Source organism: Callospermophilus lateralis, chromosome 5 (genome assembly GCF_048772815.1).
Source record: "Callospermophilus lateralis isolate mCalLat2 chromosome 5, mCalLat2.hap1, whole genome shotgun sequence".
Classification (NCBI taxonomy): Eukaryota; Metazoa; Chordata; class Mammalia; order Rodentia; family Sciuridae; genus Callospermophilus; species Callospermophilus lateralis.
Genome location: NC_135309.1, coordinates 96397628 through 96421261, shown reverse-complemented (window position 1 = coordinate 96421261; position 23634 = coordinate 96397628). Strand labels below are relative to the sequence as shown.

At 33.7% G+C, this 23634-nt stretch overlaps 1 pseudogene; it reads left to right on the top strand.

Moving 5' to 3' along the window:
- LOC143400469 (U6 snRNA-associated Sm-like protein LSm2 pseudogene) overlaps positions 1-22445 on the top strand; it is an 80151-nt pseudogene extending 57706 nt beyond the window's left edge.
- Positions 22446-23634: the final 1189 nt, after the last annotated feature.

Genomic DNA, 23634 nt, shown 5'->3' with positions numbered 1-23634 from the left:
TTAATCCCAGTAACTTGGAAGGCTGAGTCAGGAGGATTGCAAGTTTGAGGCCTGTCTCAAATATTTAGGGAGACCCTATTCAAAATATGAAAAGGGCTTGGTATATAGCTCAGTGAAAAGGGGCCCCTGGTTCAATCCCCAGTGTTAAAACAAACAATTTATAAGTAAATAATTTTTAGTTTTTATAAGGCAAAAGTAGAAATCAATAGAAATGTGAAAGAAGCATTAAAAACAAGATCAAAATGATACTCTTGACATGTGCAAAGATGTCAGCTATGACAATAATTAGCAATGGGTTAAATTTTTTAATTAAAAAAAATTCTCAGATCAGATAAAATACATTCAATATGCTCTTTACAAAGAATTATTGTCAAAGAAAATAAGAATATTTTAAAGTAAAAGAATTGAAATATTTCAGACAAAAACTATAAAAAATCAAGGGAAGGGGAAAAATAGTAGATGGTGCAATGTAAATGCCAATCAGAATAGAACCCAAGACAAAGAAAGAACATTAACCAGGACCTAAATTTTTTGATGATTTTATTTTTTATAAAGGACAACTCCATAACAGACATAAATCACACATAACCAACTTGTCAAAATTTAAAAATAAATCTATGAAAATAATAGATAATAATAATTCTATGTGTAATTAATATGTTTAATCAATGAAGCATTAATAATTTTCATGGTATCTGAACAACATAACTCTTAATTTTAAGTATAAACATCATATACAGTTAAATATTTGTACTCCAAAAACAGAGGATAAATTTTATTTCAAGAATATATGGACAAATTGATCAAATATTATATTACAAAGAAAACTCTGATAATCTTAAAAAAGTAAAACTTATAGAAGCTTCATTCTTTCACTACAAAAATATAAAATTAATAATAGAATTAAATGTTAAGGTCTGTAAACAAGTCAGATTGGCACCTGTTATTTTGCCAGAGAAATGTTAAAGTCTGTAAACAAGTCTGGATGGCGCCTGGCCAAATGCCAGAGGGAGTGGTTTGTAAAGAAACAAAAGCAAGCCATTAAGTGTGGAGATTCCTTATTGGTTGACTGCTGTATCTATTTTATGCTAATTAGATAAGCTGTGTAAAATCTATAAATACCACTCCTGTCCTACAATAAACGGCTTCCCTTCCTGCTGCACCAACATACACAAGTTATTCGTCACCCCCCGGTTATTTTGCCCAGCCAGCCCGGCTGCGGCAATTAAACAAAAATACTCAAAAAAATTTCATATATGAAATTTTATTAATAATTGTTGGATTAAAAGGATATCAAAAGTGTAATTACAAAGTATTTTTTAAACAAATTTGAATATACTATTGTTTGACTTTTTTGTAGATTTGAAGACTTTCTTAACAAAAGGTTTTGAAAACTGAAATGTAAGAACTTCACAAGTTTAAGTACTCTTTCATTCTGTCTGCACTTGTGAAGGGAAGGTGTTTCATAGACAACTTCAGCATTTCTCATGATGGGAACAAATTCCATGGAGAATATTAACTGGGAGAATTGTGTACTTTGAAATAGTTTGGAGAATCACTCTTGGCAGCACCTTGGAGATTTATTTTTAACTAATCTACGCTCACAAAGTCTGGGCTTCAAGAGCATGTGGCCATTCAAGCACTTACACACTTTAATACAATCCCCATAATAGGAGTTATTCATGTGGTATTTGAAGCCTGGTGGTATAATCCTCTCATATGATAGTGTACTTTTCTGAGTCAGAAGTCAACATTAAAAAGACTTGGGGAGTTAATTTAGGTTCTGTCCAATTCATCATTCAGTCTGTCATTGCAAACTGCAGTTTATACACTGTCATCAGGGGTAAATTGAAAAAAAAGTGTCAGAGATCGACTTTTAGATAGAATTAAAATCTTAAATCTTTAGGACTGCTCTGTTTAGAAGAACGTGTACCCTTTAGTGGCAATACGGATTTAAATGCTAAATCCAAAAGATCAGGACAACTTGACTTTAAAAAAAATGTTTCTGTTGGGGAATAAATGGTAAAGCTTCAGACCAATATTGAGTTGAGCACCCTCTCAATTCAAAATGGTATACTGTTATCACTAGTGATGGTTCAATAAATATTTTCCAGCTGAACTTCCAGCCTCTTATCTTTTTATTGATTTGGTCAGTGTTAAAATGTAGTTCCCAAATCTTTGATAGTCTGCCTGCTTTTCCCCAAATTTTTGTGGCAGATACCATTTCATTTCTTTCTTTTCACCCTGCTTTTCTTTTCCTTTCTATTTTTACCAAGTGACCTCATTACACAGTTAAAAGGCTAACAGCTTTTAAGTGGTTGAATAGAGAAAGGTCAAGAACATCTTTTCAGAATCTGGAAATATGATCAACTTAAATCTTGCAACCAAAAATTTACTCAAAGAGTGTGTGGTTTCAAAAATTCAGTATAGACATTTATTCAGCTTTTACTAGTCATTAGTTTCACTAATAACATCAGGATAATGAAAGTTAATCAGGGACATGTCACATTTTTTACTTAAAAGTTTGTGTGTGAGTCATTTATCTAGTTTTTAGATAAATGTCTAAATTCAGTGGTTTACAGCACAGACCTAATGAAGCATATCCTTAGAAATGTTTTCCCTCTGGCAAAGTCCAAAAAACTGTTGAAGTATTACTGCCTCTAGGAATGAAAAAATTCTATACTAATAATTAAAATACTTTGGGAATAGAAAAACTATCATTGTGTTGACTGCGTTCATCTACCAAAATGAGATAAGAAAGAAAAAAAAACTTTGTTATGTTCCTTTTTTCAGTTTCCTTGGATTGGAAAAGGAGAAAGTGAACTTTATAAAAGATGATATTAAATATCTTACAAAACACATATGTATTTATCTTTATGTGAAAGGATTTAAAAAGAAATAAGATACCACAAATAAAAAAATAACCAATCAAAATATTTGCCACTTTTTGTAGTCCATTCCCTTCCCATCCTCTATAATATCTCTTTTGCTATTATAGTATAATCTCTTTAAAAATAGTCATTGTTTTTATGCATTCATGCTTTGATTTCATCTTGAGGAAAAAAAGAAAACAAAAAATTAAGCAATAAAATTTTGATAATAGAACACATTTCTTTAAGTTTTATTCCACCCTGTTTTAACATATTTTATAAAAGACTTAAATCTCCTAAAAATATATGTTTTAGGTTAAAATGATAGAAATTTGTAGACATGAAAAAAATGAAAGGCATTCAGGGTCTGAAAGAATACCTCACATAAGAACACTGAAGTCTAAAATGTCTATTAGATTTTAATGTCTATTATATTTTTGTAAATTCCTTATTACATTTTAATAAGAAGAAAATGACACATAACTACCATTTTTACACAAAAAAAATTTCACTAGCCAATCTCTGTTTCTTTGTCTTAGTCACTTCAATTGGGTTAAAACACATAATTTATTCATTTGGACTCACCAGGACTCACCTGTTATGGTGTTATGTTATGGTGTTTATAGTTCAGTGAGTAAGAGCCCTTCAACTTCTGTTAATTGCATTTTATTTTTGTATTCCTTGCCCAGATTTTATATGCAAGCTAAATTTTTATCCATAGGGAAGTAAAAAGAGCACACAGAGGGCCCCCAGAAAACAGATGAAATAGTTTTATACTAAGGCATATCGGTATAAAATTTTAGTACACTGGAAATGATATTATAGAGTGAGAAAAAAAAGATCACATAAAAAGAATAAAAAACCAAAATTGTTATATACTTGTCACTGGACTAGAGAAAGTTTAAGGTCATTGTAACTCATCTGCAAGATTTTAAAGGAAAATAGCTTCAAACCTAATATTCTATGCCAAACCAAATTTTAATAAAGTTTCAGAGTAGAATCAATACCTTTCAGTCTGGAAATTTCTAAAAAATAAGTTTTGCTAGTTTCCATCTCACAGGAAGCTCCTAGAGGTTGAGTTCTACCAAATTGAAGAAATAAACTAAGGAGGAGGAGGACCTAACAAACCAGAAATAGTATTTCCAAACCAAGAGAGAGATGAAGGTACTTACCATTATGAGGGAAGATCCCAGAATGAAAAATGCAGCCATACTAGGAGGATAGCAAATTTGAGGCCAGCCTCAGCAACTTAATGAGACCCTGTCTCAAAAAAAAAAAAAAAAAAAAAAAAAAAAAAAAAATTAAAAAAATGCTCTGAATGTGGCTTAGTGGTGGAGAGTATAGTGTCCCTGGGTTCAATCCCCAGTACCTCAGAAATGTAGTCCTAAATACTGGAACATGGCAGAAGGCTCTATGAAAAACTCCATTAGGAAAATAAGTTTGGTGATATATCTGATGGACAGTATTCCTGCCTTATCTATGGTTAATATTCCAAGACCCCTACTCTGAAACCACAAATACTACCAAACATTGTATAATACATATATACAAACACTGTGTTTTATTTTCCTATACATACATTCCTTCAATAAAGTTCAACTTAAAAATTAAATTAAACAACAATAACTGATAACAGAATAGTTATGGCAATACACTCCAATAAATGTTATTTGAACCAATACCTTATACCTTTTGCCTACAGTATCTAAGTATATATTAGGGTTCTGGAAGTTTAGAACTCTCCCTTACTATCCCTTCCTGATTGAACAGAGCCTCAGGGTCAGCCAGAACTGAGAAATAAGTATGCTCAGTTTTTTTTTTTCTGGGCATAGAAATTGCCCTGCCTATACGTATACATACCCTTTCAGATTCCCAGAAGTATGTAGTACTAATTTGTCTATGGATATGTCATTTCCCACATAGTCATTCTAAGACTTTTGGACATTCTGTTTTTTTTCCCATCTAAACTGAGGCAGCTATAATGTTACACAGTTTTCTCTGGTTGTTTTTGACCAACACCTTGGGGATAGGGCTTATCACATAAACAAGCTCTGAATCAGGTTAAATAATGATAAGCTCTGTAAATAAAGATTTTTCAGGAATTTCCAGAAACATTAAATAATGACAATTCTCTGGGAATGAAATTTTTTTGGGGGGGGTACCAGGGATTGACCTCAGGAGCACTTGATCTCTGAGCCACATCACCAGCCCTATTTTGTATTTTATTTAGAGACAGGGTCTCACTGAGTTGCTTAGTGCTTCACTTTGGCTTGAACTTGCCAACCTCCTGCCTCAGCCTCCCGAGCCTCTGGAATTACAGGCATGCGCCACTACACCCCATGAATTTTTTAATAGACTATTTTTTTGTAACAATTTTAGGTTCACATCAACTTTTAGTAGAAAGTAAAAATGCTTCTCATATACTACTGCATTTATGCATAACATGTATAAGCTCCTCCATCATCAACACACATCACCAGAGTGGTACATACCTACATTGACCCATCATTGCCAGTCAAAGTCCACAGTTTACATTAGGACTCATTCTTGGTACTGTACATTCTATGGATTTGGAGCAGTCTGTAATGACAAGTATTGTTATGGTTTGGGTCAGGAATGTCTTTGAAAGTCTTACACGCTCAGAGGTAGGACTTTAAAAGTGATTATATCATGAAGTCTCTGACCTCATCAGTAGATTAATCCATTGATAGCTGAATGAACTACTGGGAATTTGGACCTAGTAGGAAAAAGGAGGTCACTGGGGGCATGCTCTGGAAGGGTTTATCTTTTCCCTCACACCTTCCACCTCCTTCTGCTTCCTGCTACATGTGCTAAGCTGCTTTCCTCTAACTCACCCTTCTACCATGATGTTTTTGCCTTGGAGCCAGCCAGTCAGAGATTTGAATCTGTGAAACTGTGAACCAAAATAAATGTTTTCTATTCTAAGTTGTTCTTGTCAGGTATTTTGGTCATAGCAATGGAAAACTTGCTAACACATATATCAACCATTATAGTAGCATGCAGAGTACTTTCACTGTGCCCCACACCCAATTCTCTCTTTTCTGCCCTATTCATATACATCTCTCTCCCCTATCCCCTGGCATCCAGTAATTTTTTTAAGGTCTCCATAGCTTTGCCTTTTCCAGAATGTCAAATAATAAGAATTATATAATACATGTAATTCCTCCCTTATCTATATGGAATGTGTTCTAAGACTCCCAGTGGATGCCTGAAACCACATATAGCATTATATATACTATTTTTTCTTATATATTCCTACAATAAGATTGAATCTATAAATCAGGCACATTTAGAGAGTAACAACAATAACCAATAATGAAATATAATAATATACCATAATAAAATTGCTAGTTTACTACTTTTCTACTATAAGACTTTTATTATGTAAAATAAGGGTTATTTGAACACAAGCACTGTGATGTGCCACAACAGTCTATCTGATAATGGAGATGGATACTAAATGACTAACAGAGGGTACTGTGTACAGTGGGATTATGCTAGACAAAGGAATGATTCATATATAAGGCAAGAAAAAGTTAGGTGGCCTTCACGATACTATTCAGAATTTAAAATGTATGAATTATTTATTTCTGGAATTTTCCATTTAATATTTTCAAACTACAAGTAAATGAAACCACAGAAAGCGAAACTTCAGATTAAGGAGGACTACTTATTTGTCAGGCTTTTTTTCATATTGATTGCTTTCACATAACTATGTATTTACATTCCCTTCATTTCTTTAATAGCTCAGTTTTAGCACTGAGTAATATTCCATTTTCTGTATATACCACAGTTATTTTATCCATTCGCCTATTGAAGGACATCTTGGTTACTTTCAAGATTTGACAATTATGTATAATTGCTATAAATATAAATATAAAACTTGCTATAAATATACATGCACAGGTTTTTGTGTGGACATAAGTTTTCATTTCCTTTAGGTAAATACCAGGCGGTACAACTGCTGGATCATATGAATAATATGGATCCAAAGTATCTATCATTTTACATTCCTACTAGCTATGAATGAGAATTCCTGTTGTTTCACATCCTCATTAGCATTTGGTACCATCAGTGTCCTGGAGTTTGGATATTCTAATAGGTGTGTAAATGCTATCTTACTGGTTTGTTTGTTTATTTGTTTGTTTTTGAACCAGGAATTGAACTCAGGGGTGCTTAACCACTGAGCCAAATCCCCAATCTCCACTTTTTTAAATTGTTATTTTGAGACAGGGTCTCACTAAGTTGCTGAGGTTGGCTTTGACACATCCTCCTGCCTCAGCTTCCCAAGCTACAGGGATTACAGGTGGGTGCCACCAAAACTACCTCTTACTGTTGTTTTAATTTACATATACCTTATGCTATATGGCATAGAATATCTTTTTATATGCTTATTTGTCATCTGTGTATCTCCTTTGGTGAGATGCCTATTGAGGTCATTGGCTTACCTTTATATCAGATTGTTTTCTTATTGTGGAGTTCTTTGTATATCTATCTGGAAGACCAGTCCTTTATCAGTGTCTTATGCTAAAATTTCCTCTCAGTCTTTGGCTTTTTTTTTTTTTTTTCATTCTCTGTACAGTGTCTTTTTCAGATCAAGAATTTTAAATTTTAATGGAGTCTATTTTATCCATGGTGGCACATGCCTGTAATTACAGCTATTTGTGAGGCTAAGACAGAAGGATCACAAGTTTCAGGCCAACCTGGGCAATGTAGTGACACCCTATCTCAAAGTAAAAACTAAAAGGGCTAGGGCTGTAGCTCAGGGTAGAACACTTAGAAAACCTTCATAACATGTAATCCCCAGTACTGAAATTAAAATAATAATAATAATAATTTAAAAACTCTAGTTTATTCCATACTTCAATGGAAGTCATAAAGCTAAAAGTACTTTCTAAAACATGCCTTTACTGATTTTTATATTTTTGATTATTCCTTATTTTTCTTAGCCAAGTCTGTAAGTGAAACAAAAGATTTAACAAAGTGAACATTGAAAATGATCTGTCTTTCAAAAAAAAATTCTAGTTTATCAATTCTTTCTTTTTTCTGCTTTTTATGGTATATCTAAAAAGTCATCACCAAACCCAAGGTCATGTAGACTTTTTCCTATGTTCTCTTCTCAAAATTGGTCTTTCTGGTGGACAGTCCTACCAAGAGACTATCTGGGCATGCTTCCCTAAACTACTTTATTAACATAAACTCAGGTATTCCAAATAGACTTCCTATGAATAACAAAATACATCTATCACTCAGGAAATCCCAAGGGTTTTAAGGGTTCTATACAGGACCCATATGTAAATATACTATGATTATGGGTTGAATTTTGAGTGTTGAGCCAGCTTTGAATACAAGGGATAAACAACACTTGGTCAAAATATATGTCTTTTTATACTTCATTGGATTCAGTATGCCAATATTTTGCTGAGTATTTTTGTATTTGCTGTTTATTTATTTATTTATTGAGAGGTATTGATCTGGTTTGGGTATGAGAGTAATGCTGGCTATATAGAATGAGTTAGGAAATTCTTCTGCTTTTCCTTTCTGAAAAAAGATTGTAGAGAATTAGTATAACCTATCTTTTAAGTGTTTGGAAAAATTTGCTAGTGAATACATCTGGGCTTGGTATTTTCTGTCTTGTAAGGTAATTAATTATCAATTCATTTTCTTTAATTGAGAGCTATTCAGTTTGCTCATTTCTTCTTGTATGAGTTTTGGAAGACTATCTTTCAAGGACATATCCTTCGTCCATCTATCTCATTAATCAAATTTGTAGGCAAAGAGCTGTGTATAGTGTTCCTTTAGTATGCTTTTAATGTCTGTGGGATCTATAGCAATGTCCCCACTTCTAATATTAGTAATTTGTGGCCTCTCTTCTTTTTTTCCTGGTTAGCCTGTTTAGGTTTATCAATTTTATCAATATTTTCAAAGAATCAGCTTTTAATTTCATTGATTTTTATCTATCAATTTTCTGACTTGAAATTTCATTGATTTTTATCTATCAATTTTCTGGTTTGAAATTTCATTGATTTCTGTTCTAATTTTGATTATTTCTTTTCTTTGACTGATTTTAGATTTAATTTTTTTTTCTTATTCCTAAGGTGGAAATTTAGATTACTGATTTTCGATTCTTCTTCTTTTCTAACATATGCCTTCAAAACTATTTTCTAAGCACTATTTTTATTATTCCATACAACACTTGATGAGTTGTATTTTTATTTACTTCCAAATATTTAAAAATTTCACTTTAGATTACTTTTGATGCATGTGTTATTTAGAAGCATGTTTTTAATCTCCAAATAGTTTGTGCTTGTTCAGCAATCTTTCTGTTATTGATTTCTAACTTAATTATATTGTGGTTTCAGAATAGACATTGTATAATTTCTATTCTTTTAAATTTGTTAAGGTGTGTTTTATGGCATAGAATTTGCTCTTAGTGAATGATCCACATAAGCTTGAGAAGAATATGAACTCTGCTGTTATTGAATGAAGAAGTCTATAGATATCCATTATATATAGCTGATTAATGTTGTTGTTAGGATCAATTATATCCTTACTGATTTTCTGCCTACTGGGTCTGTTCATTTGTGGGGAGGGGAACTAGGGATTGAACTCAGGGGCACTCGACCACTGAGCCACATCCCCAGCCCTATTTTGTATTTTATTTACAGATAGGGTTTCACTGTCTTAGCACCTCACTTTTGCTGAGGCTGGATTTGAACTCACGATCCTCCTGCCTCAGCCTCCAGAGCTGCTGAAATTACAGGTGATCACAACCACACCTGGCTAGGACTGTCCATTTTTGATGAAGGAATATTTAAGAGTCCAATAATAATATGGATTCATCTATTTATCTTTTGAGTCTATCTTTTTTTCCCTAATATATCTTGATGTTCTGTTTTTAGGCACAAGCACATTAAGGATCTGTGTTATGTCTTCTTGAAGAGTTGACCCATTTATCACTATGTGATGCCCTTCTTTATTCCTGATAATTTTCCTTGCTCTGAAGTCAGTTATTTCTGGAATTGATATAGTTACTCCTGCTTTCTTTTTGACTCCTGTTCAGATGTGTGTTATTCAGAATTTTCTAAAGAAACATAACTGGAAAACACACACACAGCTGGTTTTGTTTATGATTATTTATTTCTTTGGCATACTTTAGGATTTAATTTTATCTTATTTTCCTGAAGTGGAGGGTTAGATTATTGATTTTAGATTTTTCTTTTCTAATATATGCCTTTGATGCTACAAATACCCTTTTAAGCACTATTTTAACTACAGCATATAATCTTTGTTAAGTTGTATTTTCATTTAGTTCTAAATACTATAAGATTTCACTTGAGATTTCTTCAGCATATAGTTGTGCATTGCTTAATTATGGGGATATGTTCGGAAAAATGCATCATTAGGCCATTTTGTCATTATGTGAACATCATGGAACATACTTCCACAAATCTAGATAATACAGGTTCCCTTTAGCTCATCTCCATTGCCACTGGATCCAGTGTTGTTCAATACTTGACATGGACTCTTCAGGCAATCAGTCTCATTGTAAACACCAGACATACAAGGCTGCTGCTGGCATACAACAAAATATATTTTTACTGTGGACTTTTTAATATACATATATAAGTAGGAGTACATTCTAAAATAACTATTAAAAAGTATAGTATATTAAATACATAAACCACTAACATAGTCATTTGTTACCATTATTGAGGATTACATGCTTAGATCATTGTATGCACTATATTTTTATACAACTAGCAACATAGAAGGTTTTCTTAATCAGAATCACTTCAAACATGTAATTTGTTGCACTACATCATGATGGCTATGACCTCACCAAGAAATAGGAATTTTTTAACTCTATTATAAGTTTATGGGACCACTATCATCTGTACTTGTATCACCTGTTACAAGTTACATTCTTATAGGCCACAGAGAAAAAGCCACCTTGCTCATGGAAGAAAGATTCATTGAGCTCTATGGTAAGGATTAGGTCATTGTGGTGTTCTGACTACCATGCTTGTTAAGACGGAGGAAGTACCTATTCCTGACTACTTATATTGCTCATGGGAACATAAGTTCCTTGACTTTGGGAAGCAGCTTCTCATCTCCTTCCCTTTCCTTTTAGCTATCTCTGTTGCCATCAGATCCAGTTAGCATTCATGACCTTCAGGGTCAAAGAACATGAGTTCCATCCAATCCAGTCAGCACTCATGCATCCCTAAAATCTTACTGGTTGGCAGGGTTCACAAAATTTCAGCTTGTCAAAAGGCAGGTAGAGATCACCATTAGTACAGACCCACTTGCTGTCTCACTGTGTGTATTGTGGCTTAAACCTTATATGTACGGCTGCACGCCTAGGCTCACGTTTTCCCAGAAGTTGCTTGAACAGGCTAGATAGTACAATTTGGAAATATTTAGGAGTTGATATTCAGGGGAGTAAACTTTGACCAAGAGGAGACATGAACTGTTAGATATTTTTTCTTTCTTATGACCTCTCTGTAGACATTCTATCAAAACCAAAAAATCTGCTGCACTTACCAAAAAGCTAATACTAGCTAGGTAATGCAAATTCTGTCATTTGTTCCCTGTCTTACTTTTTTTTTCCTTCACTACTATGGTCCTGGGATTATACTAAAGGAAAATATGTAGAACATAATCTCTTGCCTTGGACCCAGTTTTCTAGGGATCCCAAGCAAGGAGATTATGATTTTTCCTAATATATCTATAAAACTATTTTTATTTTCAAATTAGGTACATGTAGAATATTGATAAAAATAAGATCTTTTAAAAAATAAAATGGAAAGGAAGAAATAAAATACTAGATATTGAACTTAATAATCTCTCTGTGGTAGTATTTGACTTTCTTTTCTATGATGTTTCTTTACCCTGCCCCTTTCTGACTGCCCTTTTTATTCACTTTTAAAACTACAGTTGTATGCTGCATAACAATGTCTCTCCTAGTAATTGCCTATACAACAGTGGTCCCAAAAAATTATAACAGAGCTGAAAAATTCCTGTTGCATGATGACATCATAACTGTAGTAGTATCCAAGTGCAAAACATTATTCACATGTCCATTATGATGCTTTTTTAGACAAACCTACTATACTGCCAGTTGTATAAAGGTGAAGCCCATACAGTTGTGTATAGTATTTAATAACTGATTGTGATAATAAACAACTATGTTGCTGATTTATATATTTACTATACTTCTTTCTTAATTGCTTGCTTTTCCTTATCAGTACTGGGGATTGAACTCAGGGAAGCTACTACTGAGCTACATCCTGAGAACCCTTTTGTTTTTTATTTTGAGGCAGAATCTCATTAAGTTGCCTATACTGACCTCAAACTTGCCACCCACTACCTCAGCATTCCCAATATTTGGAATTACAGGTATGTGCCACTATGCCTGCCTACTATACTATACTTTCTTTTTATCCTTAAATTAGGGCATATTCCTTCTAACTACAAAAAATAAAAGTTTAACAATAAGTTATCCTCAGGCAGATCCTTTGAAGATATTCTAGAGGAAGGCATTGTTATCATAGGAGATAATATCTCTCTGTTATTGCCCCTGAAGACTTTCCAATGAGAAAAAATATGGAGGTGGAAGTTAGTGATATTGAAAATCCCAACTCTTTTAAGTCCTGTGTGTTCGTGTTTTAATTTTTAACAAAAATGTTTTGAAGGTAAATTTTTCAAGGACTTATAGGGTAAACAAATATGTATATATAATGCATATTTATATGTATAGAAAATATTTTTGGTATACCTGTAAAATGTGTTTATAGTCTAAGGTAAGTTTTATTACAAAAGACAAAAAGGTTTTAAAAGTTTATAAGATAAAACATTGCAGTAAGCTAAGGTTAATTTATTATTGAAGAAAGGAAATTTAAGAAATTAATTTAGTGTTGCTTAAGTGCACAGTGCTTATAAGTCTACAGTAGCATGCAGTAACGTCTTAGGCCTTCACATTTATTCCACTCACTCACTGACTCACCAAAGCCACTCTGAGTCCTGGAAACTCCATTCATGGTAAATATCCTACACAAGTGTACCATATTTTATATGTTTACCACAGTTTTACAGTAGCTCTTCTATGTTTAGCTATACATATAGTTAACCTTGTGTTAACAGTTGTCTATCATATTCAGTATAGTAACATATCCAAGTTTGAAGCCTAGGTACAATAAACTGTACCATATTGCATAGCTGCATAGTAGACTATACTATATAAGCTTGTGTAAACACACTCTGTGCTATTCACAGAATGATAAAATTGCCTAATGACACATTTCTCAGGACATATCTCCATTGTTAAGTAATGCATATATTAATTTGATTAAATTTGGAGCCAATGAAAATATTTGGGGGGTTTCTAGATGTTTCATTTCTGATGTATGTAGTATATTTCTATAATTTTAGGCAGCCACCTGCAAAAGTACCAGATAAGAAGCCAATCAAGAGCCATAGTGAACATGGTAGGTCATATACCCACCCAGGGAAAAGTGGAACCACTTGTTGTATGTCAATATGAAATGGAGCAAAATCATCATAAAGCTAAGAAGCAGCTATGGATTGGAAGTGCGTAAGTACGTTGGACACAGAGAAGTAGTTTAAGAGCCCAGACAGCAAGAATCGAAGCCACAGAGCTCTGAGGTAGATGAGACAGTTCGTAGGCAAAGGGTTTGCGCATCAGAAAGTCAGAGATCTGATAAGGCAAAAAGATTAATAATGGATTTGGAAGTTAAGCAAGGAATTTGGATTACAGGAATTGAGTACCCTTGAGGAAAATAAGCAAACAAGACAAAATATGAATAAAGACCTTTTGACTTAGACTGGGGACTATTTCTAAACATAGGAACTGTCCTCCTGTATTATCTACCTTGAGGCATTGTTGGAGTCCTTGTGGCTAGGTTGGATCCCTTGACTAGAGTACTCTGATGTAGTATAAATCATATCTTGGTGATGTAAGTCATAAAATGTCAATAAAATGACACAGTTAACATTTTATGTGTTTGATAAATTGAAGCTGGTATTCCTGCCATCTCCAGAAGTGTATGAGCCACTATTTTGAGCCAAAAGGAATAAAAAACCTCATTTTCTTCTGGGATATTTTTCTAGAACTGATGGTCTCTACAACAATAATCAAAATTGCTTTCCCACATAGTTTTATAAGGGATAGTGAAGGGTAGCAGTGCTTGCTGTCAGGCCTTCATCTAATCAAAATTGTTCCTTCTGGGCTCAAATGTCATTCCTATGCAGAAGGAGAGAAATAATCCCCAAATGACCTCCCTCCTCTACCCCACCCCAGTTGATTTAGTCATGAAAGTGACTGATCAGAAATGGTTCTCAGCTGGGCTGTCCCTCATTACAGGCTGTTAATTTAAATAATTAGGTAGCTACATTTTAAAAGTAGTTAAACTTGCATTGGACTATCCTAGAACTTTATGAAGACCCAGGGCTATAAGGTAAAGAGGACCCAGAACCTGCCTCAGAAGCTCCTATTTTAGGGAAAAACTGAGGCAAAAACATAGTCTTATTTTCCAGTCTAACTAGTCCTCTGATTAGGATAACCACATGACACCATAGAATCCTCAGGGGAGAATCTAGATGAAACTTGAGAGACAGTTAGGAAAGTTTGTTGGAGTGAAATTATGATAATGAGATAGAAAAACAAATCTAAGCTAAAATAAGGAGAGATTTTATTTAAACAGCTTACTGCAATAAGGGGAAGGAGAGAGTTGCAGTAGGAAAAATACTTCAACATAAAATTGTAAACACCTGAAAGTTCAGGGAAGAATGAATATTCTTTTGATAGGAAGGAACGAAAAGGCTAGAAGTCAGCTATGGGGAGTGGGATGTTTAAGCAGCATGATGGTTCAGTAAACTTCTTTGTCTGTGGTCTGCAGTTTATCTGGGAAGCTGTTAAGAAGAAACTGTTCTGGTTGGGCACAGGGATACACACCTGTAATCTCAGCAACTCAGGAGGCCAAGGCAGGAGGATCACAATTCCCACACCAGCTTTAGCAACTTAGCTAGACCATTTAAAAACAGAAAAAGATTGGGATGTAGCTCATTGTCAAAATGCTCTGGGTTCAATCCCCAGAAGACAAAGAAGAAGAAAAGGAAAAGGAGGAGAAAATAATGATGAAGAAGACTATTCTGCCTTCAAACACCCAAGTGTGGGGCAAAGTTCAGGGAGAGAAGCCTGAAGATTGGTCAAGTTCTGTATTTTGTTCATATGATCAATGGGGCAGAAAGTACAAATTAGAGGGTCTGTGTCTGGCTGTGTCACAGGTTAATAAGAAAGGTCCCAGTGAATCTTATCTAGGTCACAGGAAGTGGTTCTTTCTACTAAGTCTTTTTCTGGTACACAAAACAATATATGGGTATATGTGTGTATGTGGAGGTGAGGGGTGGTAATTATTATTTGTAGTTATTTTCCAGGAGCACAGGACTCAGTGACAGTTCAATGTTATCAATATCTAAAATGATGCTATTAAACAAATCAAGGGGGGGATTTGAGACAGAGGAACAGCCACTAAGTAAGATAAACATGGGAAATTAAAAAACATGAGAAATTAGTGCAATTGGTCATAGAAATAGGAGACCATTAGAAGGCTAATCTAGCAATTCAGAAAAAGATGTCTACTTGAAGGAGGAAGTGGTAGTCAAAAACAGATAAATGTTGTGTTGTGAGACATAATAAAGTTATTATAAAGGAAAATCCAGGTGATATAAGATATAATATTACTGAAGAAGTTTTCTAAAAAAAAATAAAATGCGCCTCAGCTAATAAGTGGAAGAAGTAATCAAATCAAAGAGGATAGGCACTCTGTTTTATCTGAGAGAAGACATCAGATCTTTATATTCAGAAGGCCAAGATGCAGCCTAAAACCAGCCCATTTTAAGCCAACTAAAATAGGCTGATTATAAACCTACCACAATGTTGTATTTTATTATAATATTCACATTGTTAGTATCAGTAGCTTTGGATTAAGCAATTGTTCATATAACAAGTCACATTTAAAGACTTAACTGACTCTATATCCAGAACTAAGCCAGAGTACATCAGTCATTATAGAGATCAAATATTTCCCCAATAAATTTCTCTTTTAGATATACCTTGTAATTTTCTCAAAGGTATACTCATATTCCCATTCCCAGCCAAATGCTCTAGAAAGATTTCCCTAAATATTGCACCCAAGAAGTGAGCCTATGTCTTCCTAGAGATGTCACAAAAAACAAGGCTACATTCTTCCAAATAACAATAAAATGGATTTTGGCCAATATCTGTTTAGTATTGATAATGTCAACAAATATGAGTGTTAAACTAATAAGGTTTTCTTGTTTGGTTATTTTTTGCTTTTTATTTTTTACTGCTTGCATTGGTAAAATTAATTAGGGAATAATCACTTCTCTTACCACTGGATAAACTAAAAATATTGATATTCATCTTTGATATTCATTTTATTTAACAGAACTTTTATCTTAGTCCATTTTTTTGTTGCTATAACAGAATACTGGAGACTGGGTAATTTTGATGGAAAGAAGTTTATCTTGACTCATGGAAGTTCAACAGCATGGCGTAGGCACCTGGTTGGCTTCTGGTAAGGGAAAACTAGAAGAGGATGCTTGTGTGAAAAAAGGGACACAATGGGTAATCTTACTTTATAACAAACCACTGTCTCAGTAATTATTGTAGTCTCTAGAGAAAAACGTTAATCCCTCTTAAAGGACTGATCTTCCAACACAACTACATTGGCAACCAAATTTCAACATAAATTTTGATGGGGAAAACAACATCTAGATTGTAGACTTTTTCATCCAACAGTTATGCAACTTTGATTTACCAGGGTATGTTGGGGGTTCCAGGAATATAAAATGAGTAAGCAAGATTCTACATTCAAAGATTTCATAATAATGAAAACAACAATCATCTATACAGAGAGTTACAATATATTGTATATGTACCATGTACTAATTTACAAACAATGATGTAAGCCCTTTTTACTATCTAGATTTGCATCTGTCTCTGGCTTGTTTTTGTACAACTGAGGAGCTAACCATGTTCTTTGCATTTTTTAAAGGGTTGTGAAAAAACAACTAATAAGATAAGGCAGATATATTATGTGCCCTTCAAAATCTAAAATATTAAAGCTACTTATTACAGAAAATTTTTACTTATTCCTGCTCTTGTACAGTGATTCCTAAATGAGGGTATACCTTAAACTGTAGACTTCATTTGTCATTTAAATACAAATATTGGATGGCATTCTAGCAGTGATATTTATGCCAGATTTGGGTAATTCACACATGAACTGCAGTGAGTAGAGAAACTGAACTATACATACTTTCCCCTAACCAGTTCCCAGAACTGGTTGAGTATATAGAGACCTTTAGCAAAGGTTTTCTTCATTAACACCATTTATATTATATATCTGAGAATATTCCTCTTACTCTATTTCATGTGCCTTGATAGGATAGCCCCCATGCATCTTATAAAATAATATTTCAGATTAATTAGTTTTTTGAAAAGCATAAAACACCTTCACATCTATTATATAATTTGATCCCAATAATAATAGGGCCTAGAAATACTATTTGACAAATAAAAGAACTAAAGTTTCAGAGAAGTCAAGTGGTTCAAAGTCATACAGGGTTTTTAACTCCTCCTTCATTGTTATTTCTCAACATTGTCTCCTACTTACTTTTTTCTGATTCTCCATTGAAATAGACTGTGCAGTCTATTCTTACTACCCAGTAGCAAAATTTCATTACATTCCATAAATCTGTTAGCTAAAGAATGTAATTCCTGTTTAACTTGAGAGCCTGTATGTCTTAAGGCAGACTTGTGTTACAATAATTCCTCTAATTTGCAAGCACTTTTTCACATATATTATGTACTTGAAATAAACTAGACGCTAACTCCTACTTGGGTATAAATGGAGAAAAAAGTATTTCTCTAGAGCATTATTCAATGTAAAGCTCATGAAATAATTTGCAGAGGCACAGGGTTCATCCTGCCTAAGCAAATTAAACAATTTTGTTAACCCTGATGTCTTTTGTTAGAAGTGAAATTTATGATAACTGTATTGGCTCTGCACTACCTAGCACCCAGAAGCCTTTGTTTGCTCTCAGCTACAGATATTTATATACCAGGATATTGATATTCTTTTATTTAATCAGAAGCATTACAACTAAAAATAAATATAAAAGCCACATTCTTTTGAGTATGCAAAGCCAAAACAAATAGAAAATAATAAATAATTACTTACAAACATTTTGGATATATTCTTATTCCATTATTTTCAAAAGTATTTAATTTTTGACCAATCATTATAATCAAGATGTCAGAAATGGGATAACTTGAACACATTCATTATTCAATTGTGTATTTATTTGTCAGTTTTATTGAGAAATACACCTATATAATATTGGTCATGAGTATGAGGAAGTTATACAGTTTTACTCTGTATTGCATGTCTTGGGAAGATATTTGGTACATTACATAGGAAGTGTCATGATACATATACTGCTGTCAAAAAAGAGGGGTGGAAAAGTCAGCTATGAATAAATTAATTCCAAAAGAGACATGGAAAACACAATTCTGGAATCGCACTGTGTTCAGAATAAAAAGGCAACTGGCCAAAGGATTATGAGTAGACTTCATTTTTAGGAGCAATTTAATGTTTATAGAAGCATTGCACAGGAAATATGATCCTTCCCCTCCTCACACTGTTTTTCTTTATTTGGCATGGTACATTTATTACAATTGATGAACCAATATTAATATATACTGAGTATACTTTTTATAGACAAGTTTCAGAGTTATGTAAATGAAGAAAAGGAACTATTTCCAGCTAATACACAATTAATAACAGCAGTTTGAAGAGAATTTTGGAAGAAGTAAAGTATTATAAGGACTTTTTTTATTAATTCAAACCAATGCAACACTAGTATTTTGAGGGACATTCGGAAAAAAGGTTTCTCAGTTTTCTAAAAGTCAGCCCCCTCTCTCTATAGTCATTTTGCCAGGTCAAGAGAAACCAACTTTAGGATGAAGATGATGATGATGTACAAGACAAAGAAGAGAGACCAATACAAACACCAACAGGATTTATAAAAGAGCTGTAGCCACAACCAAACTTCAGGCATCCATTTTTCTATATATGCTATTGATTATGATATAGTCTTTTTGATAGCCTTTTAACAAATGGTGCTGGGAAAATTGGAAATCATATACAGAAGAATGTGTCTCTCACCCTACACAAAAGTCAACTCAAACTAGATCAGAGACATAGGAATTAGACCAGAAATTCTGCACCTGCTAGAAAAAAAATGTAGGCTTAACACTCCAACATGTTGGAGGAACCAACTTTCTTAGCAAGAGTCCTAAAGCATAAGAAATAAAACCAAAAATCAATAAATTAAAAAGGCTTCTGCACAGCATAAGAAACAATTAAGACTTGAAGACAGCCTACAGAATGAGAGATCTTTCCTACCTACTCCTTAGATAGGGCATCAATAACCAGAATATATAAAAAACTCAAAAGTTTAAGATCAAAATAAGCAAATAGCCCAACTAATAAATGAACAAAGGAACTAAACAGAAGCTTTTCAATGGAAGAAATACAAATGTCCAAAAAATACATGAAAAAATTTCAACATCTCTAGCAATTAGGGTAATACAAATCAGAACCACATTGAGATTTAGTTTCAGTCCCATCAGAATAGCAATTATTAATAATACAATTAATAATAAGTATTGGAGAGTTTGTAGGGCAAAAGGTTCACTCATACATTGCTGGTAGGACTGCAAATTAGTGCAACCATTCTGTAAAGTAGAAATGGAACTACCATATCACCAGCAGTCACACTCCTTGGTACATTCAAAAAATCTAAAATCAGTATACTATAGGGATACAGTTACATCAGTGTTTATAGCAGCACAATTCACAATAGCCAAGCTATAGAACCAACCTAGGTGCCTTTAACAGATGAATGTATAAAGAAAATGAGATATATACATATATATCACATTTATATATGTAATATTTATTTCACTTAGCATGATAGTATCAGTTCCATCCATATACCAGCAAATGCCATAACTTCATTCTTCTTTATGGCTGAATACTACTTGGCCATAAAGAAGAATGAAGTTATGGCATTTGCTGGTAAATGGATGGAACTGGAGACTATCGTGCTAAGTGAAATAAATCAGACCCCAAAAGTCCAAGTTTAAATGTTTTCTTTGATATGTGAAAGCAATAAGAGGGTTGAGAGAGGGTGGGGGAGAAGGAGAAATGGCAGGGAGTGGAATTCATCAAAGTAGGAGAAAGACTGATGGACTAGATGAAGGGGATTGAAGGGGAGGGAGAAACTATGGGATAAAGGAAGAACAGTGGAATGAATCTGACATAACTTTCCTATGTACATAAATGAATATATCACAGTGAATTTCACCATCATGTATATCTACAAGACATTAACTTAACAAATTCTATAAGTAAAAAGCAGAAGAGTAGAGGGAAGGAAACAGGGTAAAGGAGAAGGTGAGGAAGGGGGATTAAATTAGAGCAAATTATATTCTATGCTTTTATAATTATGTCAAAATGAATCCTAATGTTATGTTAACTAAAAAGAACCAATAAAAAAATGATATAGCCTTTTCAGCTGTATTTGCAGGTAAGGATAATAATCAATGTCAATAGCATTTTCTTTAAATGTAACAAGTTTACACACACACACACACACACACACACACACACACACACCCTTTGTAGGAATCATTTTCCATCTTCAACTAGTCATTCTTCTGACACTAAAATACCAAAAAAATCTCTTATATATGGTGCTAGGCCCAAATAAGCATTTTTCAAATTTTGGAGGTAAAGAACTTAGTATTTAGAGTTGTAATAATCTTACATATGAATATTCATAAAGTAACTTTATGCATTTTCAGCAAGTAAATGACAGATTTGGGACTCCTATTTTGACACCTAGGTAAGAAAATTACTCTCTTCATTTCACTTGTGAAATGGTTACTGTTCCTCTAAAGCTAACTTTTAATTTACTTATCAATAGTGAAACTATTTTTCTTTTGTGAATGAAAAATAAAGTTGTTGAACAAAAAGTGGATTCTTGCTGAGAAATGTAGGACGTACAGGAAAGACCTGCAGTGTGTTATGACTTAGCTTAACTACTAAACATTAATACAATTTCAACAATAACTCTCATTAGAGGATTTTATTTCTTTTGAAATACACATGAGAGGCTTGGATATTTTCTTCTTCATATATCACTTGAATTGGTTATTTTATTTAAAAATATTTACAGTTCAGGTACATTCAAATCCTTTAAAATTGGTATTTGAGAATGACAATAAGAATTTAATTAAGTTAAATGTAGTCTATTTTCTCACTCGTGGCCTGTATGTATCAAAGTCTTAGCATGAATATGAGAACTTAAAATTGACAGGAGTGTTCTAGATGTGAACTAAAGAAAATGTAAAGTCCTTTTCAATATGACTAGTTAATAGATGTGAACAATGGACTTGTACCTGCCGTGCATGAATGGGGAAAAGTAGCTTATGTGGGACCTAAGAACAGGAACACCAAGGGTCTTCTAGGTCAGAAACGAAATTGAAAATCACTCCATTGCTTCACAAGAAACCTGTGTAAAGAATGAAGTTAATGTAGTGTGTTAGGAGGCTAGGGAGTGAGTTAACAACTGGATGGCAGTTGCCTTCAAAAGCTGTGCAGAAGTGCTCTCTGCCCACTCTAATGTATTCCAAGGCTGAGGATGGCATTCCCACCTACCGAAGATGCTCAATTCTGATGAAAACACAACCAAAATACTTTGCTGACCCTGAAACTGGTTTCTTTGGGTGTAGGAGCCCTGAGGTTAAATTGTGAGCTTAAAGAAGCTCTAAGTCTAGACACCAAAAAATAATGACCTGGGCTTCACAAGTCAAGATTTTTGCAAACTGCAGCAGGCTGTCTATGTTCTTAAAGCAGCTACAACTTCAGGCAGGCTTAGTTCCTGGAAACTGTGATAGCCTCATCTCAAACTGTCTGAATGAAATAGCATGATATGTTTAAGAAAATCAACTTTTTCACATAACTATGGGATACATCTTTTGTTCCTAATCAGTAAGTTAATAATTATAGGTATTATATATAAAAAGTGATTTACCTTCCCTTTTTAGTATAGCTAGTAGCATGCAGCGCCAGCACCATGCTCTTCTACTCTTTTTTAAGTTCTTTGGGGGCAAGGACGTGGTCATGGAACTCAAGAATGACCTGAGCATCTGTGGAACCCTCCATTCTGTGGATCAGTATCTCAACATCAAACTAACTGACATCAGTGTTACAGACCCTGAGAAATATCCTCACATGTTATCAGTGAAGAACTGCTTCATCCTTAACTCAGTGGTCCATTTTATGCAGTTGCCAGCAGACGAAGTGAACACACAGTTCCTACAGGATGCAGCAAGGAAGGAAGCCCTACAGCAGAAGCAGTGATTACCACTGTTCCTTTTCCCTCCCTTTTCTATTGGTTCCCCATAACCTTATGACCCCCAATACTTGAGATGTTTTGTTTTTTTAAAAAAGTGATGGTTTTTTTCCTAAAGGGATTTAGTGGATGAGAGGAATAATAGCAAAGAGCAGCTATCCTCTGTTGAGAAGGGAAAGAGGTTGGGGAATTTCAAAGCCTTCTCTGTCCCCAGCACCTGTCTTTCTCACTCCTTCCCTGGACATAGTGGGAGAGTTTCCTTAGTCTCACCAGGGCAGCATGTGATTCATTTGGGGGATAGAAGGAATTTGTCCCTCATCAGGAATAAAATTTATGATGCAAATTTGGAAAAAAAAAAGTGATTAACATGGTTTTCCCTCATTATTAGAATTTGTGTTCTACAGATGTTTTGTAAAAGCCATATGTAAAAGTTAGTGCTTCAGTGAGGGGTGGGGGACAAATAGAAATATTTTTCAGTGATTAACAAACTGAAGCCATTAAAGATTTTTTGGTGATTTTCATGTATTTCTTGCTTTCCAAGATCAGTGTTAAATACAAAGAATAAGAACCCTTTTTACTTGAAGGAAGAAGTAAAGTGATCTGATATAGATTGACTGAGGACAAAGTATAATTATATCTAAATATGCTGAAAATAAGATGAAAAGGAGGAATTTAAAATTCTTAAAAGGATGAAAAATTTTGTTTGCCTGATAGTGTTATAAAATTATTCTCACAGCAAAACTATAAAGAACTATCTTATAAGATGGCCATTTATTAGTGGTAAAATGAACAGCATTATCTAGTTTCTGACACAGGTGGCGCAAACATTTGATATTTTGTATTTTCACAGGAAAATACTTATTTCTGGATTACAACTGAGTTTGGAGAGACATTTGAAAACAGGCTTTCACCCATGTCTTGGTGTGTTATCTTTATTTAAAAAAATAGACCTTCAAGTAAAATTTAAATATATTTCCAAGAAAAAGTTGTATTTTCTAGCAAATTCAAACAATTGCTCGGAAGTACACTCATCAGTATTAGCAATTGTTGGTAATAATGGTGATTAAATAGTTACATTAACAATGAGCACAATTATTTCCCTTTAAAATTTACTTTGCAATCAAGCAAGCATACTCTCTACCTGATATTAAACTATGCACTGGTGGGTGAACACTTTTTTATTTAATATCCTTATTCACATTTTTCTTGA